This window comes from Oncorhynchus tshawytscha, linkage group LG19 (assembly GCF_018296145.1).
Source record: "Oncorhynchus tshawytscha isolate Ot180627B linkage group LG19, Otsh_v2.0, whole genome shotgun sequence".
Taxonomy (NCBI): Eukaryota; Metazoa; Chordata; class Actinopteri; order Salmoniformes; family Salmonidae; genus Oncorhynchus; species Oncorhynchus tshawytscha.
In genome coordinates this window covers 35,812,388-35,830,615 of record NC_056447.1, presented here as the reverse complement: position 1 = coordinate 35,830,615, position 18,228 = coordinate 35,812,388, and the positions used below count along the sequence as shown (strand labels likewise).

The 18,228-nt window shown below is 39.2% G+C and overlaps 1 long non-coding RNA gene across 1 annotated transcript; it reads right to left on the bottom strand.

Annotated features, from left to right (window-relative positions):
- Nucleotides 1–10,126: 10,126 nt before the first annotated feature.
- LOC112219125 lies at nt 10,127–15,667 on the bottom strand. Its single transcript, XR_002948689.2, has 3 exons — nt 15,203–15,667; nt 12,901–13,035; nt 10,127–12,602 (listed from the first exon to the last, which is right to left on the bottom strand). It is a non-coding gene; the product is annotated as an uncharacterized LOC112219125 (long non-coding RNA).
- Between the last annotated feature and the right edge of the window lie 2,561 nt (nt 15,668–18,228).

The following is an 18,228-nucleotide window of genomic DNA, read 5'->3' as shown; positions in this document are numbered from 1 at the left end:
TCTCCTATCACAGCCATTACACTCTCTAACTGTCTTGAAGTCGCTATTTACCTCATGGTGAAATCCCAGAGTGGTTTCCTTCCTCTCTGGCAACTCAGGTAGGAACAAGGGGTGTATCTTTGTAGTGACTGGGTGTATTGATACCTCATCCAAAGTGAAATTAATAACTTCACTGTCCTCAATGGATATTCACTGTCCACTTTCTTTTTTTTACCCATCTACCAATAGGTGCCTTTCTTTGCGAGGCATTGGAAAACCTCCCAGATAATTGTATGTGTGGGGTACAGAGATGAGGTAGTCATTCAAAAATTATGTTAAAGCCAATTATTGCACATTTGGAACCATGGAACTTATTATGTGACCTGTAAATCACATTTCTACTCCTGAACATATTTAAGCTTGCCATAACAAAGGGTTTGAACACTTATTGACGCAAGGCATTTTAGCTTTTTATTTTTAATTAATTTTATAAAAAATAATTAAAAACACAATTCCACTTTGACTTGATGGTGTATTGTGTGTAGGCCAGTGACAAAAAAATATATCATTTTAATCCAATTAAAATTCAGTTTGTAAAACAACTAAATGTGGCCAAAATCAAGGCGTGTGAATACTTTCTGAAGGCACTGAATAGGGTTGGAAAATAGCAGAGCGCTGGTTTTTACAAGTCAAAATTGCCTAAAGAGCATTCGTTTGATACAAACGCCGCTTTAATGCCACCCAAAAATAGTGTGCTCTGTCTCTCTTTCTCACTACTCTCCATCTATCTGTCTCTCTTACACTCTCCCCATCGCCTCCTCTCCCTCTCTGCCCCCCTCTCTCTGTCCAGTCAATAACCATGGAATGAATAGCATGCTCCTGCGCTGGAGCAGGAAAGCAGGAAAATGCAGTGAGGTAGAGACACACCCACATAAAGGTGGTAGCGTAGACTGTTTTTGAGTCACTGACTGTCTAACCGAAGAGAGACCAATGCTTGCAAGACATTTTCAGAGTGAAGGAATAACAATAGAGTGGAGAATGATAGAGATATTGACTTAATTTAAGAGAACATAGAGTATAGCCTCGCTACTGTTTTTCACTCTCTTTCTACTGTTGTTTTTATTTCTTTACTTACCTATTGTTGACCTAATACCTTTGTTGCACTATTGGTTAGCGCCTGTAAGTAAGCATTTCACTGTAAGGTCTACACCTGTTGTATTCTTTGCACGTGACTAATAAACGTTGATATCCAGATTTAATCAGATCAGTTAAAAACCTTAAACTCATAGAGAATAAATAAAATTCCATTCCTAGCAATATTAATACAATTTCACTAATTTAACAGATTCTCTTGTGCAGAGCAACTTACAGGAGCAATTAAGGTTCAGTGCCTTGCTTAAGGGCTTATCAACATATTTTTCACCTAGTCAGCTTGGGGAACCCGCAACTTTTCGGTTACTGGCCCAACGTGCTTAACCGCTAGGCTACCAGCCACCCCATATCAAATTATTTTTTGTTTCATGAGACAGACTCGCTTACTATATTCAAACAATGACACTGCTAGTGAGCAAAATCAGTCTCCTGCCTCAAGGGGATGCTTGTGCATCCTCAGATTTTCATGCCCTTCCACCTTGCTTCTCCCTCAGCATTAGAAATAGGTGGAACATATTCCACTTCAGGATTTGACTTTGAAAGTAGTGATTGGTATGTGTGTGTGTGTGTGTGTGTGTGTCCGTCAGGCATACTGTATGTATTTTGTGTATCTTCCAGCAAATAGTTGCAGTGCACGTCCTGTTGTATTAGAGTCCCTCTTTGTCCCTGAGAATCATCTAATAGCCAATTTCATGCAAGAATGATGACAAAAAGTGGAAAGTTATTAGTGGTTTGGTGTCACACCTCAGGGCTTAGTGATAAGAAGTGAACAGGGACTATGGACACAGGCAGAGTGCTGCAGAGGCTTTTTTATACTGTATACCAACAACGCCAAACAAATTACACGAGGAGAGAGTCATGTTTTCAGATTGCCACACACTCAGAGAAAAAAATAAATGTCAGACTGTATTATTTATGTTTGCAGCTCACATTTGTCAACTGAATGCTGGACGTAGCAGACATCTTTAATGTCTATCGATACATAATTGGCACCACGCCTTCTGTGGCGCCACAGCTCTGAAAGATTTGTATGCCTTGTTGGTCTGATGTACTCATTAACTCCCTTAACACACATCCAAATTCAGACAATTCAGACCAAAGCCAATGGTTTTCATGTCTTCTTGATAACTTGTCTAGTTATACACTCACCGGCACACTGCTAGCCCTCTTTTTCTTTGTTGGTAGGGTTGTGTGCGTGCGTGCGTGTGTGTGTGTGTGTGTGTGTGTGTGTGTGTGTGTGTGTGTGTGTGTGCATGCATGTGTGTGTACATGTGTAAGAAAGGGAGAGAGCAGAGGGGGAAGTGTCCCTCTTTTATCTCTTCCTTTTATCTTTTCAGTTGGGTAAAACCATTGGGATCAATATGACTCGTGTGTGGATTTCTTTTCTCACTTCAGTGGGGAAAGACATGGATATGGTCTGCTTTGAAGGGCAAACCACTGTTTGACCCATGAGCAGGCACGTAACTTGCGGGGGACAGGGGAGTCATGAGCCCCCCCCATATTAGAGACAGGTCAATTTTACCCCCTTAATAATATACCATGATTAATTTTATAGATTGGAAACTATTTTCTCACTGCTTTACACTACGCAGTACTACTTCATTCCTAATTTTGTGATTGGACACCCCCCGCAGCCAATTATGCTTTTGGTTTGGCCAGTCCTCAGAGGCCTTGGTTTGTGAAGGGAAAAAAAGTTGTGCAAGGCTTGTAAGGAGTATGGAGCAATACCTCCAATAGCTCCTCTCTTTCTCTCTCTCTCTTCCTAACAAGCCTTTAATTCTGTGAGCTAACGTGTAACAAATAAAGAAGTAAAGTCACATTTTGCACAAATAAGAATTATATAGAACATTCGATTTTTCTAATAGAGAAAGTTTCTATTGCGAAGTGACTAGATGTGCATGTCTCATGTGTACACGGTTTCTCAAAGCAAGTGATAATTGGTAACAGTTATAATGGCCTCAATTTTGTGATTTCAAAGACAACTTTGGTAGTATTATAAACTTTGAAACAATTGGTATCTAGTAGGTCACAGAATGAGAGAAGGGTTGTTTCTGTGAACCTCAGGCAATAGGCTCAAGCAAGCCTGTTTCTTTCCCCAGTCAGAGTTAGTATGCCTGGCTCACAGACTGACCAGCAGCAGCAACTTATCCTCCTTATTTATGTTTATTTATGCAAAAATTGTGGGGGTAAAGCACTCATCATGTTTATGCAACCTGATAATCATTCAAAGAATACTTCCAGAACCATCTTTAGATTTTATTTCAATTGAGAAAATCACAAAAGAAATTGGCCGACCCTAGTATCGTGACGTGACTATCATTTGTCACGCCCTGTTCTGTTTCACCTGTCTTTGTGCTTGTCTCCACCCCTCTCCAGGTGTTGCCCATCTCCCCCGTGTTTTTATACCTGTGTTCTCTGTTTGTCTGTTGCCAGTTCGTTTTGTTCATCAAACCTACCAGCGGTTTTCCACTTGCTCCTGCCTTGTCTATTTTCTAGTTTTCCTGGTTTTGTCCTTTCTGTCTGCCCTGACACTGAGCCTGCCTGCCGTCCAGTACCTTTGCCCCACTACTCTGTATTACTGACCTCTGCCTGACCTGAGCCTGCCTACCTTTGCCTGCCCGTGTTCAAATTTTGTACTTCGACATTGTCTGCACCTGGGTGTTACCTTCAAACATGATATCATTAATAACCTCTTATGGATAGGGGAGACGCTAGCGTCTCAAGTGGCCAATAGCCTGGGGAAATGCATAGCGCCAAATTCAAATAAAACGCGATAAAACTCAAACTTTCATTAAATCACACATGCAGGGTACTCAATTAAAGCTACACTCATTGTGAATCCAGCCAACATGTCAGATTTAAAAAATGTTTTTCGGTGAAAGCATGAGAAGCTATTATCTGATAGCATGCACACCACCTGAACGAGTTGTAAAAAAAAAAAAGAATTAGCGTAGCCGGCGCTACACAAAACGCTGAAATAAAATATAAAACATGCATTACCTTTGACAAGCTTCTTTGTTGGCACTCCAATATGTCCCATAAACATCACAATTGGTCCTTTTTTTCCGATTAATTCCGTCCATGTATACCCAAAATGTCCATTTATAAAGCAGGTTTGATCCGGAAAAAAACAGCTTTCCAAAACACAACGTCACTACAAAACATTTCAAAAGTTGCCTATAAACTTTGCCAAAATATTTCAAACTACTTTTGTAATACAACTTTAGGTATTTTTAAACGTTAATAATTGATCAAATTGCTGCAGCTTGTGGTCATTCTAGTGTCGTGACATAGCTATCATTAATGTGATGACTGCTATTTATCAAGTAATTACCTACTGAGTTTAATTATTAATCAATTAAGTTAATCATTTAACAACTAACTCATTAGGAATTTGTGGAACCACAGTAACTCGTTAAAGAATGATTCCCATCTCCCGACTTAAACTTGGTAACATTAAATTATTAATTATTACCTCGTCTCATTCTGAATGTCGTTGACTTCGTAAATCTGCACGAACCCTAACCTAAGTGATGAATCAGCGATACAAAAAGTGGCTTAATTATTTATTTACTGACTAATTAAATAATCACGCAGAAATACATAAACACACACACGGTATAGGTTATTGATTACTAACGTAAAGCAATGAAAACAGTCCCTAGTGGACTAACCCGATATGATGGCTTGCTACACAATGGAAAGGGGGTGGGGAAAGATAGGGTGAGACAAAGAGAGTGGACTTGTCGTACATACATTTGGAAACTACGCTCATCGTAAACATGAATATTTATCACCCTAATAACCGCTCATTCGAATTAGAAAAGCAACATATTTTTACGTGTAGACGTCGTTCTCTGTCGTCTCTGTTGAAACCACTCGCTCCGTCTATTGCGACTAAGTCTCTGGTTGTCCACCAGAGGTCACAATGTCCTTCTTAGTTGTATTCTTCTTTGTCTTGGAGTGTTCGTTAGAATGGATACATCAGAGGTGTACCACCCGGTGGTGAGAGGGATATGTTCTTCCCTCCTGTCTTTGCTCAATTGTCCTAGACTACTCCACAATACCAAGCTGCAGACTGAGAATGTTTGGTCTTCCCCTTCTTCTCTCGTAAAGTAATTCAGAGGGTTTTACCATTTTTTGGTCTTTTAATTCTATCCATTTCACCATGTGGACCATAACCTCATGTTCTCTGGTCTGTATTTAAATTCTCAGCGAGTCCTTTTAAGCACTCTGGCCTTGGAGGGTGGTTCCATCATGTGGACACTAACTCTGACCTCATTAGTGGTGTGGCTTAGTTAGTGTCTAAGAGACATGATAAACCATTATCTCATTAGAAGACTAAACTCACATTTCTATCTTCTTCATCGTTCTTCATATTGTATTAAGCTATAGGGTGGAAACTTTACAGCTAGAATGTGTTTCCTTCCTAAGTTACAGTATTTCTGTGATACAGTCTTTCAGATCATTTTAATGCATTTTTCATATTCCATCCCAAATCATCCCCAACGTTTGGATGTTGAAATATAATGTCCCAGTATCCGTTGTTTGATGCTGAAGTTTTGGCGGCGACGTCTCAATTTCAACTTCCTGCTACTCATGCCAAGAATATAAGATATGCATATAATTAGTAGATGTGGATAGAAAACACTCTGAAGTTTCTAAAATGGTTTGAATCATGTCTGTGAGTATAACTGAACTTATGTAGCAGGCAAAACCCCAAGGACTAACCGTTCAGAATTGTTTTGTTTTAGGTCTCTGTCTGTTCACTGAAGTCTCATTAGCAAACTATATTTCTTAGGTACTTGTTTTCAGTTTCTACCACTTCCACTGGATGTCACCAGTCTTCGGAATTTGGTTGAGATTATTCCTTTGTGCAATGAGGCAGTACGGCCATCTAGGAACTGCGTAACACTGTTGAGAGTTGCGCAAGACTTGAAAAGTAGCTTGGTTTGTTGTGTTCCTGTATTGAACACAGATAGACCCATCTTCAATTTGATCGATTATTAACGTTTAAAATACCCAAAGTTGTATTACAAAAGTAGTTTGAAATATTTTGGCAAAGTTTATAGCCAACTTTTGTAATATTTTGTAGTGACGTTGCGCATTTTGAAAGCTGTTTTTTTCTGGATCAAACGCAGCAAATAAAATGACATTTTTGATATATATGGACGGAATTAATTGAACAAAAGGACCAATTGTGATGTTTATGGGACATATAGGAGTGCCAACAAAAGAAGGTCATCAAATGTAAGGCATGTTTTATATTTTTGCGTTTTGTGTTGCGCCTGCAGTGTTGAAATATGCTACCCTCTTTGTTTATTGTTGTGCTATCATCAGCTAATAGCTTCTTATGCTTTTGCAAGAAAAGCCTTTTTAGAATCTGACATGTTGGCTGGATTCACAACGAGGGTAGCTTTAATTTAGTATCTTACATGTGTGATTTAATGAAAGTTAGATTTTTATATAATTTTTTTGAATTTGCTGCACTGTATTTTCCCTGGTTTTTGCCCAAGTGGGACGCAAGCGTCCCCTATTCCACAAGAAGTTAACATTCTATATACTGCCCTTGTTCTAAGGATAAAAAATGACCCGCCTTCACTAAACCCCTCAAATGAAACAGCTTAACTTATGTAGGGTGCAGTATTGGGAAGCTTGGATGAAAAACGTGCTCAAATTAAGCTGCCTGCTACTCAGCCGTAAAAAAACACTCTGAAGTTTCTAAAACTGTTTGAATGATGTCTGTAAGTATAACAGAACTCATATGGCAGGCAAAAACCTGATAAAAAATCCAACCAGGAAGTGGGAAATCTGAGATTTGTAGTTTTTCAACTCCCATTGAAGATAACTAATATCCCAGGGTATGTTTCACTTCCCAAGGCTTCCACTAGATGTCAAAAATATTTACAAACTGTTTTGATGATTATACTCTAAAGGGGGGGATGATAAGGGCTCTTTGAGTGAGTGGTCTGGCAGAGTGCCACAGCCTCGGTCTGGAATGCTCACATGAAAGGTAGCTACGTTCCACTTCGTATGTACAGACAAAAGAATTGTCCGGTTGGAACATTAATGAAGTTTTATGTTAAAAACATCCTAAAGATTGATCCCATACTTAGTTTGGCATGTTTCTACGGGCTGTAACGGACCTTTTTGAACTTTTCGTACGATGTTCGTCACGACCTGAACGCGCCTTTGGATTTGTTTACCAAACGCCCTAAAAAAAGAAGATATTTGGACATAACTGATGGATGTTATCGAACAAATCAAACATTTATGGTGGAACTGGGATTCCTGGGAGTGCATTCTGATGAAGATCATCAAACGTAAGTGAATGTTTAAAATGCCATTTCTGAGTAATGTTGACAACCCAATATGGCGGGTATCTTTTTGGCTGCTTTGTTGTCTAAAGGCTGAACTCAGATTATTGCATGGTTTGCTTTCTCCGTAAAAAAAAATGAAATCTGAAACAGAGGTTGCATTAAGGAGAAGTTTATCTAAAGTTCCATGTATAATAGTCGTATCTTTATCAATGTTTATTATGAGTATTTCTGTCATTTGATGTGGCTCTGCACAATCACCGCATGTTTAATACCAGTTAGAGATAGGGGGCAGTATTTCCACTTTGGATGAATTGCGTGCCCATAGTGAACTGCATCAAAATCTGTTCTAAATGGCTAATATATGCATATTATTATTAATATTGGATAGAAAACACTCTGAAGTTTCTAAAACCGTTTGAATTATGTCTGTGAGTATAACAGAACTCACAGGGCAGGCAATCTTCCAAACAAGTTTTGAAATCCTGAAAGTTGGGGCAACTTTGACGTCATCGCCCCGTCCCTTCCCAACAAGTTATGGATCTGGAAACACTTCCTACGTCTTCCACTAGATGTCATCATTCAGTAGAAAGTGTAATGGAGCATTTGCTGTGAACTTTGACCTAATGGGAAGGAAAGTAGTTGGTGTCGCAAAAGGATTCCATTTTGTTGAGGTGCGTTTGACTTTGAGCGCTTCGGCTGTTCCAATCAGCCCCAGATGAAAACGAATGATCCGGTTGGAATGCTATTGGATCTGTATGATTATAACATCCTGAAGATTGATTCTGCACTTAGTTTGACCAGTTTCTTCGACCTGTAATATGTCATTTGGAAGTTTTGATGCAAAGTTATCCTGGACCAGAAGTCATTTTTTGGGCATTTGAGCTGAAAGTGGTAGCAAATGCTGCTACTTGGACACTAGAATTGAACATTATGAAACAAAACGATTTATTGTTGAAATAGGACTCCTTGCACTACATTCTAATGAAAGATCATCAAAGGTAAGGGAATATTTATGTTGTAATTTTGTATTTCTGTTGACTCCAACATGGCGGAGAAATATGTTACGTCTGAGCGCCGTCTCAGATTATTGCAATGTTAGGCTTTTTCCGTAATGTTAAAAAAAAATGTGACACAGCGGTTGCATTAAGAACCAGTGTATCTTTAATTATTTGTAGAACATGTATCTTTAGTCAAAGTTTATGATGAGTATTTCTGTTATCTGGCGTAGCTTTCTATAATTCCTCCGGATATTTTGGAGGATGTTCTGAACATGGCATCAATGTAAACTGAGATTTATGGATATAAAATGCATATTATCGAACAAAACATAAATGTACTGTGTAACATGTCATATGACTGTCATCTGATGAAGATTTTCAAGAGGTTAGTGATTGATTTTTTTTTTATCCTGCTTTTGTGGTTTTTATCTTTTGCTGGAAAAAATGGCTACGTTTTTTCTTTGGTTTGGTGGTGGTCTAACTAGCTAGCTAGCTAGACAGGTTAAGAGGTGCATGTTCATGTTATTTAAAGTTTGAGCATGTACCCTGACATTTCTAAAGTCTTTATAAAGTCTTACATGAGAGGATTTAACAAAATTGACCTTGACCCTAAAAAGGCAAGTGTGTACCTTTTGGCTCTTTTAACTGCAATGGTACAAATATGTACCTATAACTAATGGTACAATGGACGTACCTTACAGGCTACCACTACAGTGACAAGCATTTGTATCCCTTTATGTACAATTTGGTGCCTTATTTTCTGAGAGTGTATAGGTACATATGGTATAGTCCTCACAGAGAGATGTGAAAACACTGGTTACGCAGGTTAATTGAGTTTTACACCCAAAATCTATTTTGCATGAAGAAACAATCTGTCATTCATCACAAACTTTGTGAATATCTGGGTCTTCCCTCTTCACAATGCAGAAATACTGCAGTTGAATCAGTGGACACCACTCATTTTTATTAAAACACACCTGTCATCATTGTTTTCTTTACTAAAGTAGAGGTTTATTATTATTATTATATTATTATTATTATTGCTGAAGGTACTGCATAGGTTTAGCAAGAGATAGCACTTGTATAGCCTAAGAAAGTAGCAGGAATGTGCAAGAAGTAGTTTGAATGCATTTTATTTAAGGAGAACAATAACAGTCTTGAACTGTTTTGGCAACATAGTGATATATTCTATATACTGTACAATGAGGAATTCAACTACAAAATACAAGTCTTCTCCCATTTTTTAACAATTGCCCCCACCCACAAGGTCTATAAACAACAACAATACATAAGAATATAATAAGATAATAGATACAAAACAAAAATGTGAAGAACATAAATCAATCAACTCTAATTAGCACATGTAGGACAGTTTGCAAGTGTGTGTCCATGGACTTTGCTGATGTATTTCTCACATGTGCAGCACATAGTATTTGTTTTACAGTTATTCTTTGGCAGGCATTATTGTCATCTCCTCCTCTTGCCTGTCCCAGCTGTAGCCTCCGGTGGATCAGGACAAGATACAGCCCCCTGAACAGCTTTCACAAGCGCTGCAGAAGTTGCTGTGCGGGGGAGGCGCTCCCTTCTTTGAATGTTTGGGGTTACAAGTGCCTTTCCCAGCTGCTCCAAGAACACCCTCCTCTTGTTCCGCTTATCAGGCATCCAGGTAGGGTTGATCTTGTTCCATATCACAAAGGCATTGTATGAGGACACATTAATGATGTTATGGAAGATGACCAGGGGCCAGCAGGCAGTAATCCTCCTGCAGCTCTAAGTTCCAATCACCTTGTCCAGGTTTTCCACGCCTCCTTTGTTGTGGTTGTAGTCCAGGATGATGGCTGGCTTCCTGTCCTCATGTATACTGATCTCAGCCATTTTGTGCAGTGTGCATGGGGGGGACCACATTCCTGTTCCTCTTTGGGAGGTAAGAAACTAGAGTGGTGGTGGGGGTGAAGGCAAACTTTGATGAGAAGGCCTCTCTCCCCCTTGTTGAGAGGAGTGCATAGCCTCTGATTCCATTCCCCATTTGTAAACAATGCTTTCAAGAAATGTTTATTTTGTCTGAAATTGTTTTTATTTTGTCTAAAATGTTTTTTATTTCGTCTGTGAACTTGAGTCATGTGGGGTAGTTGAGGGGAGATGCTGCACATGCACAATATTTTTGTTTTGTCTGAGTTCAGTCAGTATCACACAATCTCAATTTATCATTGTGTGTGTGTGTGTGTGTGTGGTGTGTGTGTGGTGTGTAAATGATTTTATAACTGCCGGGTCAAAAATGACCCTAAGACAATCTTTGTACCATGGTGGTGTACAGCCATTAATTTTTTAATGAAATTAAGATGTTGAAATATGTTGTTCCAGTGTCCATTGTTTGATGTTGTAGTTTTTGGGCAGCAAACTCTTCATAAGGCACACAGACATTCCAATCACCCAAACTAGACCCCAAAAGGAATTGTCAGCTGCCAATGGTTTATGACCGACGTGAAGTGTCATAAAACCCCCACATCCATCCCTCCCCCCTCTGTGCGAGATATAACTCTGTAGAGCTGATCCACTGCAATCTGATCTTTTGGATCATCATAGAAGAGTCATGACAATAGTCTTTATTGATAGAGATGGATGTGATATTGCACAGCAATAAGCAGGTTTATTTCTCCTTCATTAATAGTTGTTTTTAGTTCAATATGGAAGAGAAACCAGATACTGGTGTTTGTATATACTGTTTTTTGATGAATAAAAGGTATTCTTATAATTTATTTTTGTGTAACAATAGTTGCAGTTCATTTAATTGAGGGAGGTGAGGGGACATAGAATGTTCCCCCATGATGAAAGGTGGCCATGACTGAAAAAGTTTGAGATGCATTGATCTAGCTAATGATTAGCACAAATACAGATGGGCAACCCGATGCTTCAGCCTATTTAGTTATAGCTACTAAACTAAATCAGTTAGGAACATTTTTTGGAGGGGAAAATTATATTTGAATGATGCCACCATACATTTTGGAGTAGAAAAGTCACCAGGGCTGCGTTCAGTACGAAAAAATGTAATGCAAGGTTAAATTAAATTGAAACAGTGCTGTTGAATGACCAGTTGAAAAATGGGGAGGGGTGGGTTGTGGGTTCAAAATGTACCGCTGCGCTTCAAGTACGCCACTCATTGCTTCAAGCCACACCCCGCCACACCCACCAAATGGAGCAAACGTAAGCTACCTCAAAGTCTGTTCAAGAATGTTGAAAAGTGTTTTGGGGTAATGTGTTGTTCAGTACAAGACATTATACAATGTAGAAACGTTCAATCGAACTGAACAGATCCAGAACTGACTTTCATACAGTGGTTCTGCATAAAATTGCCAGGCGTGGTTACTTTCTGAACTGACCAACAGTTTCAAGTAATACAGAAATTGTTATTTCAGTTGTGGTTGGGATATATTGACCAAATTATAAGGAACGCTTTGGATGTATTTTCCCTTACAAATTCCCCAGAAACAACTATATTTACAGCTATTCTTATAGTTTTGTCCTTTATATGGTAGCAATCTGAATCAGTTTTGGGTTGCTGATATCTTCCTTGCTCATATTTTTGCAGAATCTCCTAGGTTTCTCTAATTCTCTTTGCTTTCTTTGTGGAAATAGTTGTTTATTTGAAAGCAAAAAGCGTAAACTACTTATATATTTTGTGTTGCTTTGCAGTACTTTTGATTGAAATTGAACTTTTGTGTTATCTGCTTCAAGTTACTAAGAGCCTCTCGGAGGGAATCTGTGGGAAGGGAAATTATGTGTCAATAGTTCACAGATACGATGCCAATAACCAACCAGCTGAAACTACTGACAGTCACTGTGCTGTTAACCTCCACTTTAACCGATATTGATTGCAATCATAGTGGAGACTCCTCGCTGAGTGGCACTTGACATCCCTATGTACAGCTGTAATTCTTCAGATGGCAGAATCCCATCTACTGTCAACAGAATGTGTAATTCACAGAGGGAGACAACAAACCACTCAGGGCTCAGCCTTTCTCCTCCCCGACAGCATTAACACTTCTCTGCTCCTCGCTGGTCAGCCACTCCAAATGTGCCACTCCAGAGTAGAGTAGAGTAGAGTGTGTGTGTGTTAGTCTTGGCCTCGTGAGGAATCAGAGGAGTTGCAGAGAGACTGTAAAGAGAAAATGGCAGTGTAACACACAAACACTCCCACACCCTTCCACTCACTTGTTCTCTTGGTACCAATCTGTCCTTCTCACTCTCTCTCTTAAATGTGTGCTGTGCTCTCAACTTAAATGGAGTGACATGTCAACACCTCGCCTCTCCTATTGTGAGTACTCAGAGCCTGAGACTTCAGAAAAGGAGGCCACAGAAAAAAATATTTCAAAAGTAAACAACTTACACAACATATAAAATAACATATAACCTAGCAATGCAATACACATGGTGTGAAAACAGAGGAGTCTTACATGGTTTACGGTATAGCCAAAGTGCTGTTGATGCTGATATTGGTTTTGTGCAGAGTGATACCATGTGACTGTAATACCATGATGGGAGTCAGACCCAGTGCCATCAAACTGCCTTGCTGCACTGCAGCTGTTTTCCTGTGGGAGAAATGCATTGCATTCTGGAATTTGAATATTATTTGTATTAAAATAATCAAACACAGAGCATAATGGATGTGTAACAAATGCCAGGAAGAAAAAAATCCCCCAATGAATAGAGTACAGGGGTAAGTGCAATAATATCTAAACCAAGCTCAATTTGTATTTATCTCTCAGTATTCCAGGTGCTATATACTGTATATATAAACTCCCAGTAATTTATTGGGTAAAACAACAACTATTTTGGGTTATACCTGGAACCAAAAGGGGTTCTTCAAATGGTTCTCCTATGGGGACAGCCAGAGAACCCTTTTTTTGCAGCCTTAGATATTGTTGACCATATATTACCCGTGTAGGTACTGGACATCAGCTGAAACTGGTAATGAACAATGTGGCTTTTGAGCAAGTAGATGAGACTAAACCTCTTGGTGTTATATTATACTGAACAAAAATATAAATGCAACATGCAACAATTTCAAAGATTTTACTGAGTTACAATTCATATAAGGAAATCAGAAATACATTCATTAGGCCCTAATCTATGGATTTAACATGACTGGAAATACAAATATGCATCTGTCAAAAGGTCAGGGGCATGGATCAGATAAACCAGACAGAACCACCATTTGCCTCATGCAGCGCGACACATCTCCTTCTCATAGAGTTGATAAGGTTGTTGATTGAGGCCTGTGTAATGTTGTCCCACTCCTCTTCAATGGCTGTGTGAAGTTTCTGGATATTGGAACACGCTGTCGTTTACATCGATTCAGAGCATCCCAAACAGGCTCAATCGGTGACATGTCTGGTGAGTATGCAGGCCATGGAATAACTGGGATATTTTCAGCTTCCAGGAATTGTGTACAGATCCTTGTGACATGGATTATGCATTATATGGATTATGCATTATGCATGGCCATGCATTATAATACTGAAATATGAGGTGATGGTGGCGGATGAATGGCACGACAATGGGCTTGATGATCTCGTCACAGTATTTCTGTGCATTCAAATTGCCAAAGATAAAATGTAATTGTGTTTGGTGTCCATAGCTTATGCCTTCCCATACCATAACCAAACTGCTACCATGGGGCACTCTGTTCAAAACGTTGACATCAGCAAACCGCTTGCCCACATGACGCCATACACGTGGTCTGCGATTGTGAGGCCGGTTGGACGTATTGAAAAATTCTCTAACGTGATGTTGAGGCGGCTTATGGTAGAGACATTAACTTTAAATTCTAATGTAACAGCCCTGGTGGACATTCCTGCAGTCAGCATGCCAATTGCATGCTCCCTCAAAACTTGACACATCTGTGTTGTGTGACAAAACTCCACATTTTAGAGTGGCCTTTTATTGTCCCCAGCACAATGTGTACCTGTGTAATGATCATATTTTTTAATCAGCTTCTTGATATGCCAAACCTGTCAGGTTGATGAATTACCTTTGCAAATAAGAAATGCTCACTAACAGCGATGTAATCAAATTTGTGCTCTACATTTGAGAGAAATAAGCTTTTTGTACGTATGGAACATTTGTGGGACCTTTTATTTCAGCTCATGGAACATGGGCCCAAGACATATTGCGTTTATATTTTTGTTCAGTGTAGATTGTAAACTGTGTAAACATGGTCAAAGCATTTTGATTATGTTCTTGTAAAGGTAAAGATGGGGAGAGGTCCATCTGTTATAAAGAGATGTTCTGTTTTCACATGCAAACAAACAAGTCCTACTGGCTCTGGTTTTATCGCATCTTGACTATTGCCCAGTTGTACGTTCAGAGGAAGCAAAAACGTACCTAGAAAAGCTGCAGCTGACCCAGAACCGAGCAGCACGTCTGGCCATCAAATGTACATGAATTGCCAATTTCAATAACATGCACGTATGTCTCTCTTTGTTCGGAGTGGAGGAGAGATTGACTGAATCACTGCTGGTCTTTGTAAGAAGTATTGACGTGCTGACAGTACCGAATAGACTGTTCAGACAGTTATCACAATTCAAAACCCTATACATACTCCACAAGATACGCAATCAAGGGTCTCTTCACAGTCTCCAAGTCCAGAACAGAGGCTGGGAGACACACAGTACTGTATAGAGCAATGGCTACATGGAATTCTCTTCCACCTCAGGTAACTCAGGCAAGCAATAAAATCAGTTTTAAAAACCATACCTCAAGTCCATTAGTGTTCTGTATTTTGTCCTATGTTTTGTGTAGATGCCAGGAAGAATAGCTGCTGCTTCTTTAACAGCTAATGGGGATCCAAATTAAAAAAAAAAACATAAATCTCTCTCCCTCTGTCTCATTCCCTCTCTCCTCTCCTCCAGCCACAGAGACTGTAGCTCTGCTGATTGTGGCTCAGAGAACAGCGTGAAATGCAGCCGCTGTCTGTGTGTGAGGGAGTTGACAGGATTTACGAGCGTGGAGAATGGAAATAAGAAGTGCCATTGGATGTGCCCGGTCTCCGTCCTGGAAGACTGATTGGTGTCTCCCGTCTGCCTCTGATTAGCATGCCAGCCCAATTTCAAAATTTCCACGTCTATTTACTCTCCATCTTCATTTACATGGATCCATTAGGCCATTTTCTTCCTCCGTGTCTCAAACAGCCATGCTTATAAACATGCAGATTCACATTGACATGAGGACAAGGAAACCTGATTTGAGCTAGTCATAGCCTTGCAGTGATAGACATATGGTTATGACTATGAATTCTTCAGCCAAGCTCTTTTCATTGAATGGTGATATTGAGTAAACATGATTAACCCTTTGACGCGTACGATCACTTATTTGTGATCATTGTTGAGTGGTCCCTGCAGCGTACGATCACAAACATGTGACTGGAACAGTAGCGACAGAACGTATGATGCAATAAATGCATCTAAACATCATTGTTGTCTGAAAAGAGTCTCAACAATGTTTTGTACTGATGGGAAATAAAGGTCTTCACAACTTTATTCCTCAATTTCACCTTTTATTGTAAAAGATGTGATACACAGCTAAACTCATTCCATAAACCAGTCTAAATAACAGGTTGAGCTGACAAAAAAACAAAACATAAGTTAGCGACCTAACAGCTAGACTAGTTTACAATGTACCACATCTCTGGTGAACACAAGGGAGAAATGTAATATTTTTTTGAAAATAGATGGGTGTCAGCTAAGTTAAGAGAAGGTAAATTGTTTATGATGGCAGCAATGTTTGTTTATGTTTGACTTGGAGAAAACTCCCTAATCCCAGAAGGCCATTCACTATAAAACGCAAATAAACAAAGTCAAAGATGGCTACGTTCATTGCCTGAAAAATATTAACTTAGTTTAGCCACTTTTCAGCATATTACAAATAGTTGATGTACTTGTTAAAAAGGTTTTCACCTTACAGATCATCACGCCAAATACAAGCCTACTGCCTAGCCTAACCATAGCGTGAAAGCTAAACAGGGATGAAACCATTTTAGCGGGATTTGTGGGGGGGTTAATTTAATTTGTGGGGGGGTTTCAAGTCCATGATGGGGTGTCATATTACTATGATGGAGGATTTATCAATAAATGGGGGCAAACAAAAATAAGTTTATACGCTAAATAAAAATAAAACCGCTGGAAAGGGAGGTCTGAGCTGGCAACCCTGAAGTACCAAAGTTACAATCTGTTGCCGCGTTCAAAACAACTGGGAACAGGGAAATCTCAGAATTCAGTGCATTCAAGACAACTGGGGACTCAGGAAAAACGAGCTTCGACTGGGAAAAATAGTTTTGAATTCGAACTCGGGAGCTCTGGTCTCCTTCTAGAGCTCCAACTTTCCTACCTGAAGATCATTGATGTCATAATTTTATCTAGTATTTTTCAGAGTTCACAGTTGTCTTGAAAGCACCATAAGTCAGTCGAGTGAACTGTCCCTTGTTATAACATCTTTGGTCTGACAGACGCTTAAATGACAACCAGAATGCATTGTATGATGTCCACAAACATGGTGCCAAACATATCCGGCAAATAGCTTCTCATTAATTTATCATAATCAGTACAACATTCGAAAAAGTATTTTACACACATCATGTGTCCATTACAATCTATGCAAGAATCGGAATGCATTATTCGTCAACAGTACTTGAAAACATGTGAATAAAACAATAAATACATTATGATCCATACATACATGCGAACATGGGCTGACCAAGTAGCAAGTGTCTTCACTGATATTTTCAACCTCTCCCTTTCCGAGTCTGTAATACCAACATGTTTTAACCTCTCTAGGCTAGATGGGAGGCTACCGTCCCACCTGACCAACATCCAGTGAAAGTGCAAGGCACCAAATTCAGAATTGTAAATATTTAACATTTTTGAAAATAAACATGCAATGTGTCAAAATAAAGCTTAACTTCTTGTTAATTCAGCCACGGTGTCAGATTTCAAAAAAGATTTAAGGCGAAAGCAAACCATGCGAGTACCCCATCAAACAAACACAGACAATCATATTTTATTCCTCAGGGCGCGACACAAAACTCAGAAATAACGATATAATTCATGCCTTACCTTTGAAGAGCTTCTTCTGTTGGCACTCCAATATGTCCCATAAACATCACAAATGGTCCTTTTGTTCGATTAATTCCGTCATTATATCTCCAAAATGTCAATTTTTTGGGACGTGTTTGATGCAGAAAAACACCCGTTCCAACACACGCAACATGACTAAAGAAATTCTAATAAGTTACCTGTAATCTTTGTCCAAACATTTCAAGCAACTTTCCTAATACAACTTTCGGTATTTTTTAACATAAATAATCTATCAAATTTAAGACGGGATAAACTGCGTTCAATAGCGGATAAAAACATAGTGGAGTGAGCTTTCAGGTCGAGCGCCCCAACCACAACAGTACACTATACTCGACCCTCGTTCTGAACAGCCTTACTTCTTAATTTCTCAAAGGAAAAACATCAACCAATTTCTAAAGACTGTTGACATCCAGTGGAAGCGATAGGAACTGCAAGCAAGTGCCTTAGAATTCTAGATCCACATAGAAATCCCATTGAAAAGAGAGTGATCTCAAAAAAATAATTCCTGGATGGTTTGTCCTCGAGGTTTCGCCTGCCAAATAAGTTCTGTTATACTCACAGACATCATTCAAACAGTTTTAGAAACTTCAGAGTGTTTTCTATCCTAATCTACTAATATTATGCATATCCAGCATCTGGGCCTGAGTAGCA